Genomic DNA, 7,327 nt, shown 5'->3' with positions numbered 1-7,327 from the left:
ATTCTGCTCTCCTGTTTGTGTCCAAGAGGAATAATTTTCCAGATCTTTTAGTCAAAAATTATTGCACAATTGCATATAGGAGGAAAACTCTTAATAGGAAGAGCACTCATTTGGGTTTCATACTTGCTTTGGGTACCACGAGAACTAGTTCTGAGGAAGCTTTGAGGGCTAACTAGATTTATCTCCAATTTGTCTGAAGTTACATAATGAACACAGATAAAAAGATTCACCTGCTGTGTTAATTTCAACAAAGGCGGTACACATGGGGGGGTCTTTATAGCGAGGAATTTTCAACTGCACTCCTAAACACTAAGTGCTTTTTGTCTCTTGCACTATAATTCACAGAAGAAAAAAACGGGTTTTCAGTATGTGCTGCTTTATATATATTTTTTTTTGTTAGTTTGAGGGACTCCGTAACACAACATGTGGATGGTGACAAAGAGGTATCCCATTTCAGTGGCTTCCAGTTCATTTAATCCATTCAACCAATCTTTTCATAAACACACCACAGGACATGTAAGTTGGAAAGGTAATTACTCTCTGTGAGCAGAAATGAGCAGCAGGGCTTTAATGGATTTTCATCTTCTAAACATGAATTGATCATAATTTTCATTACCTGAGATACCCAGAATTAGTCAATCTTTAGCATTATTAAGGCAAATGTAAGGATTTCTGACATCTCAGTGACTGCTCTTTTGAAATGTAAAAAGATTGATTACCCTGCAAGGTAAAGATGTGGTAGTTAAGATAATATCCCCGTGGTCCATGTAGTAGCTGAACTGGAGCTTTTGATCATATCACACGATCATCTCCTCTCTAAGCTGGAGGAGGTGGCTGGGGAGAAGGAGGTCTGGGTTTCTCTGCTTTAGGCTGCTGCCCCCGTGACCCAGATAAACGGAGCGGATGGATGGATGAACTTATACATATCCTTATTTGATTTTTCCCGCAGCTTTCTCCAGAAGACCTACTAAATGGACCTTGTGAAACTGTTTGCTGACTTGCTACTTTCAAAGTCAAAAATGAATTGTTAACTTTAGCTGAGGGTGAGGAATTAAAGAGAAATTGTGGGAAAAAAAATACCAATATTCATGAACTAGGTTCCAGAAAAGTAGCAAAAACTTTACATGATTTAGCCAATATCCCCTTAAACAATCGTCTTCTCATGTGTTTCTGGACAGCTTTCAGTGCACATCCTGTACAGTCAGCAGCACATACAAATACACAGATGTACTGTATACACAGTACTCACCCATTAATTTACATTTTATGTAGACTATCCAAGTGTGGTATGAAAATGCTATACAACATGTAGATGGGGGTCTTTTTAAAGTAGGAAATGTAAAAAGTTACTCAACAACTCTTAGAAGCAAACTCACTTTGAGATTAAAATCCTAACAGAGAAAATTTTCCAATGTATTTCTTTAATTAAATGGTTGGAGATGGTTTTAATAGCCTTGGGTTCGGTCCAAGAATATGGTGTTTGAATCACAGCACACAACTTCTGGGTTCCAAGTAAAACCCATTCTGACAGTGAACAAACTGAAATTATTTTTCAGCTGCTCTTCACAGATGCTCACAACTGCACCTCTCTACATGTTCCCAAATAGCACTTAGTTACATTTTAAAGTGCCGAGTTATAGATAAATGACAGTAAAGGTTTCACCTTGCATGGAAAAATTCAATTGCTTAACCCAAGCGACCTTGTTGGTACAAAGTACCCGGTGCAGACAGGAACAAATAGGAGACTGAACTCATTGTTGGACAGATGGCTGTTAGATAGTGTCTGTATGCTTCTATGTACACAATAAGCATTACCTTCTGCATGCCTTGCAGAGCCTGCTGCAGGAAGCTGAGCTGCTGTGAGTGAGTGCTGTCCTCCTCACTCCTAATTGGTTGGTTTTTGCCTTGTTCTTGTTTGAGCAGCTCCACCTCGTTCCTGTAGGCATCTAGCTGGCAGCGCAGAGAGTCGTTCTCCTCCTTTAATGCCTCTGCTTGGGAAACACCTACATAATAAACGCAGAGAAATTAAATATTCTGGTTATCGAGGATCACGACCAGTTATTCCATTTATTCATCTGACACCCTTAAAAATACAAATCCAGATGAGTCTCAGTTTTACTATGCGACTTCTGATATGGATAAGTTTTTCCTCGATCTGGTTGTTTCCTGAAGATGATGATTGCATCACTCCTCATTCACACAGGCAACAGCAGGAGGTGACTATTAGAGCATTAATGACAAAAGAGTTAGGACAGAACATGACAGGAAAAGATTGTGTTTATCTATAAACCAGCTGACATTAAAGCTCCAGAAAACTTGGTTTCACATCCCATTATTTCTTCCAGTTTTATTTTATTCACAGCTGGAGGACTTCTTTGACTTGGATAGGCATGAAATTTACGTGCCATCTGTCGCTTGATCAACTTCAGCAGTGCACACATTCTATAATGAAGCATTCTGTATTTGCTGCAGCTTTGAGCTGCACCTCTGACTGGATTCAACTACCCAACAATAGCAGCTCAGGCACAAATGTAGCCATCAAAGCCAGAAATAATGGACAAAAGCTGTATCTCAGAAATGAAGGTGAAGAAAAGACTAAAGAATATCTTGTGATGGGTTCACATCAGATGTGAAATGCTGATGTTTTGACACACAAGTAATTGGTAGCCATCTAATTTAGTAATAACTATATTATGAATAAGTACTTAGTGTTCACAGGTCAGACGACACTGATCTTTGAACTCTGCCTGTAAACAACTGCAAAATTTCAGAACTGCAAACTTTATTATATTGAAAAAAAAAATCCAATGGCAGACCGCCTTTTTGGTACGCTTCTGCTAGAGCAGGTTTTGCCAGGAAAACATTTTGCTGTCTATGCACACACACAGATTCACAAGATGAAAATCATGCCAGCTACACTATCACGGCTGGCAACAAGATGCGGTTATAACCTAGGTTTAAATTGGGCCCGTCTCAGCCCAGGCACATTTGCTCTTCACTGTCATCAGGGGACACCCAGCCTCACAGATCTATCTTTAACAATGCATGTATCTTCATAATTCTTTGTCTTAATAATTCAGCCAAAGACTAAAACACATCTTCACACAAACCATTGGGTTTAATACTAATGTGTGTATGAAGTATGGTTTCCCTTGTACTGTCAGTGTGTTCTCCAAAGCCACCTTACAACATCCACCCTTTGTTCGGTCAGTCAGACAAAGAGATACCAGGGACAGATGAATCAGGGTAGTGAGAGAAACAGGTCAGAATAGTGACACAGAGACTTGCTTTTTAGTTTCCTTTACAAAACTAAACTGCTGTGACATTCTGCTTCACATATGTATGAACTTCAGCTAGCTGACAAGCTCAAGTTGCTCAGTGTTGAGCATGATAGCGGGGTTTGCCAAGAACATTAGAGCAGCTCATATTTGCCCACTGTTCAGTTCAAAGTATGTCTATGTAAATAATTTTCCTCTTAATGGTAATTATCAGAAAGAATGGCAATGACTATAATTATTTCAAATTAGTATGCTACTCTCCCAGTGGTAGCTTAACAGCACCATCTCTATATATGATACAGACCGACATACGTATGCACTTAAGTAAATCAGACCCTGAAACATAATCTTTTAAAGCTTCATTATTCAACTTCTTTATGTTCATTTTCATTTAAATGTGGGCCTTGTATGCAGAAATATTTTTCTGCCTGTCACAGCTACTAAATACTCAAATGACCTTAGACATAACTTTCATAACTCACCTGACACTGACTTGGTAACATAAAACCCTCAAATCATATCACATGATGAGTCAAATCCAGACAGGTGACACAAGTTTACTATATGAAGTTATCTAACTGATCCAGTGAGAAAACGCAAATACATTCTATTTTATGCTTCTGAAGGGACCATTAAAATATATTACAGGGAGCCCATTATGCTTTTCCTTATAATTCTGTATTATTTTTTGTATACAATAGTGCATGCATACATTAAGAATAGTCAAAGTTTCAAATACTGAGGCCAAATATGTGCAAATAATTCCTGTAACAAAATGCTCAGGCTTCAGGCAGCTCTAAATGTTACTTTAAGACATATTTTCTCCTCTTGGCTCTGTAAAATGTCAATGAGAGTGGATAAACTGTTATGGTCACATCAGGCGCACAGCACTAGCTGTGAAAGACACCCCCGGCAACTTCAGTTTAAATGCAGTTACTAGGGGCAGCCGATCAGAAAAAAAGTTAGCTTAAAGGGAGAACAAAGGGAGCTAAAACAGCTTGTTTTAGACCAAGGATTGTCTGAACCAAGCTGAGGCGCTTGCACCATTGCACAGTATAAGAAATATAGATTCTCTTAACTGTGAATTGCACAAACCTCATATTTTAGAGTCCACAAATAAAAATAAATAGTTGGAAAGGAAGTGGACTGTTTCCTCAAGAGAAAAATGTTACTGGTTCAAACTTCCTATTCAGCTGTGGCCTTTCTGTGTGGAGTTTGAATGTTCTCCCCATTTCTCTGTGTTTTCTCCAGTAAATCCAGTTTCTCTAATAGTCCAAAGACATATATCTTAGGCTAACTGGTGATTCTAAATTGTTGATCTGTCCAGGATGAACTCCTATGTCAGCTGAAAAAGACTCCTGCCACCCTTGAACCTAAGCAGAATAGGTAGTTAAGACAAGGTACAGATGGAAATGAGCATTGTAGGTCCCTTTGGGAAGCAGATTGTGTAACCAAGTTTAAAGTATTTTTAGCTAATTTGAAACCATTCTATCTAACACATTAGGATCCAAAGTCCCACAGTACAACCTTATCAAGTTGGATAAGCATTGTCATTTCTATATTCACTCCATGTTCAGGGATCAAACACCTACAGTATATTAACATAATGAAAACTGTAATAATCCCAGAGTGTTCCAGCCAGTAGCTCTCAACTGGACATTTGACCTGACCTATTGAGCAAAGAGAGTAGACTGGAAGCAGGTATTATTACATGAGACCTGCTCAGCTCCAGAGATGTCCACTATTATCAGTTCTGCTCTCCTCCTGCAAGCCTTGAGCAGAAGCTCTTGGGAAAGTGCAATACACTGACTGAACTGGGAAGATAAGCCCCATCCTGTGCGAGTGTGTGTGTGTGTGTGCATGAAAGCATGTCTTGTTAGGTTTTGTGTGGGTGTTCATGAGTGCTGCCTGCAGTCTATCATGGAGGACCATTGGCAGTGTTAATGAACTCTTGCTGTGCAAGTGTGTGTGTGTGTCCACGCTGAGTTTGTGTGTGCACTTTCCTCCCGGCAAAATGAAGGTTTGAGGTGAGAAGTGTATTGATCTGAGAGCCTCATCAACTTGGTGTGAGGGGATGTCAACTGCTTGGCTAGATTCTGTTACGCAACAGGCAAAGCTATCGACCTGCAGATATCCGCAAGTGTGCACGTAGGCATACACCTTCGGGGTGTACAGTCATGCACACAAGCAGCTCTTTTGCCTTCTATTCTGTACATGAGTCAAGATGCAGAGCATCGATTCACTTTTTAAGAGCTGCAGTCATAACACAGGTGTTTTTAGCAGGGCTGGTTGACGTGTAAACATGCCCCTTTGCTTAAAGGTTAGCGAGTAAAGGGGGTGTAACACTCAGCCTGTTAACACAAATACCAAGAAGTGTCACATTAACACCTGCCACCTCAGCCAATCCTGCAGCATTGAGCAAAATGACAGGTCTTTGACGCAATGCTAATTAATGATAGCTAAACAGCAAGGTTGCTAAAGAGAAGGGGCTGAAGTGACAGTGCATTTGAATACATTTGCATGCTAATTAGAGATGCTGTCATATTAGCAAAAGGCAGAGATCAGACTGATTAAAAGGCAAGAAGAAACCGCACATTAAGACGTGAAAAGAGGCACAGAACATAGGGGTGAAGAGACGTCATACGTGGTTCTTGCATGTTGCACCAATGACTACTATAGGATTATTGGGTTATTGTTATGGGGTTTGAGGGATTAGCAGCATCATTAACTTCTGTTGCTTCAGCAAACACAAAAAGCCTCCTTTGAGGGAGAAACAGAAGATTACAGCACTTCAGTGATAACCCAATCTGAAATTAGATGGCAGCTGGCAGATGGGGACAGATTGGCACATGTACATGTTCCTATGTGTACATTACCTGAGGTTGACTGAGGTGAATGACATTCAGCACTTATGTTCAACATTAACTCATGGTAGTGTGCACATTGTCAGCATCTTCATATACCCTGAATGTGTTTTTTATTCACGCGGAGATGTCAGATGCTGGGGGGATGATTACTGTCATTTCATTCAAACAGAGCCGTCTCCCTCAGTTATTTTAACAGTCTCTGTGCTGATCCTCTGGAAATCGTGATCAGTGTACTTCCTGTCAAAATGACAGAAGTGTTGAACTGTGGATGCATATGCATACCTGAGTCCTCAGAGTCCTTGCTGTCAGGGGCGTCTTCCATATCATCGTCAGACATCTCCATCTCCTCCTCTCGTCTGATGCCCATCAGCTGCTCGTTGTGCATGTTTCTAATCTCCTGCAAAACACAGTGAAAAGAGGGATAGGTCAAAACCAGAAAGACTCTAGGGTAATGCACATTTTAGCAGGTGCTGATCAGAAAACTCTTTCATACTTGATGCAAAAGGAAAAACTGAGCTGTAAGGAAACTTTTAACACATCGGTACAGAACAAAGGAGTATAGCTGCACAGAGATGAAAAGGATGATATCAGAGCTAGGGCTCAGTTCCTTCTATGGCTCAGAGATAGGGTATAGTAGCACATATACAATGAGACCTCACAGTTTTGTACTTGGAAAAGAACTTGGGAAAAAACTGCACATTAAAGCTGCCATAGAAATGCAACTCTACCATCTGTCAATGAATCAAAGCGCCTCAATTTCACTACAAACTGATTCACAACACAAACCATGGTAAGAGTCTCGGTGCACTTGTGCCTGCTGTTGGTTTTATGCCCATGTTTTATTCTAATTGAGGGCACATCTGGAAACACCAGCATAACTGTAAAATACCAATCTTCTCCGTTTCATTTCACCCTCACAGACAGAACGCTGATGACTACATCCATCTGGGGACCAGTAACCAGAAGCAGGTTTCAAAATGGTTTAAAGATTAAGGTCATACCACTGAATTGGAGTGGCTATAATTGAGACAAAACCCTTCAGGTTTGTACTGAGAGAAAGGCAAAAACAAACAAATCCTTGTGACATAACATACTAGTTAGACTGTTAATACTTAGACAAAACAATGGACATAATGCATAAGCATCTGTGTCTGCACATTTAATTCCCAGTCATGACAATAT

General features: G+C 40.1%; 1 pseudogene; it reads right to left on the bottom strand.

The window, feature by feature from the left end:
* Positions 1-1,686: 1,686 nt before the first annotated feature.
* LOC115787150 (ecto-NOX disulfide-thiol exchanger 2-like) overlaps positions 1,687-7,327 on the bottom strand; it is a 196,684-nt pseudogene continuing 191,043 nt past the window's right edge.

The sequence above is a fragment of the Archocentrus centrarchus genome, chromosome 10 (assembly GCF_007364275.1).
Source record: "Archocentrus centrarchus isolate MPI-CPG fArcCen1 chromosome 10, fArcCen1, whole genome shotgun sequence".
In the NCBI taxonomy this organism is placed as follows: Eukaryota; Metazoa; Chordata; class Actinopteri; order Cichliformes; family Cichlidae; genus Archocentrus; species Archocentrus centrarchus.
Note: the sequence above shows the minus strand (reverse complement) of the source record. Positions and strands in the feature narration are given on the sequence as shown.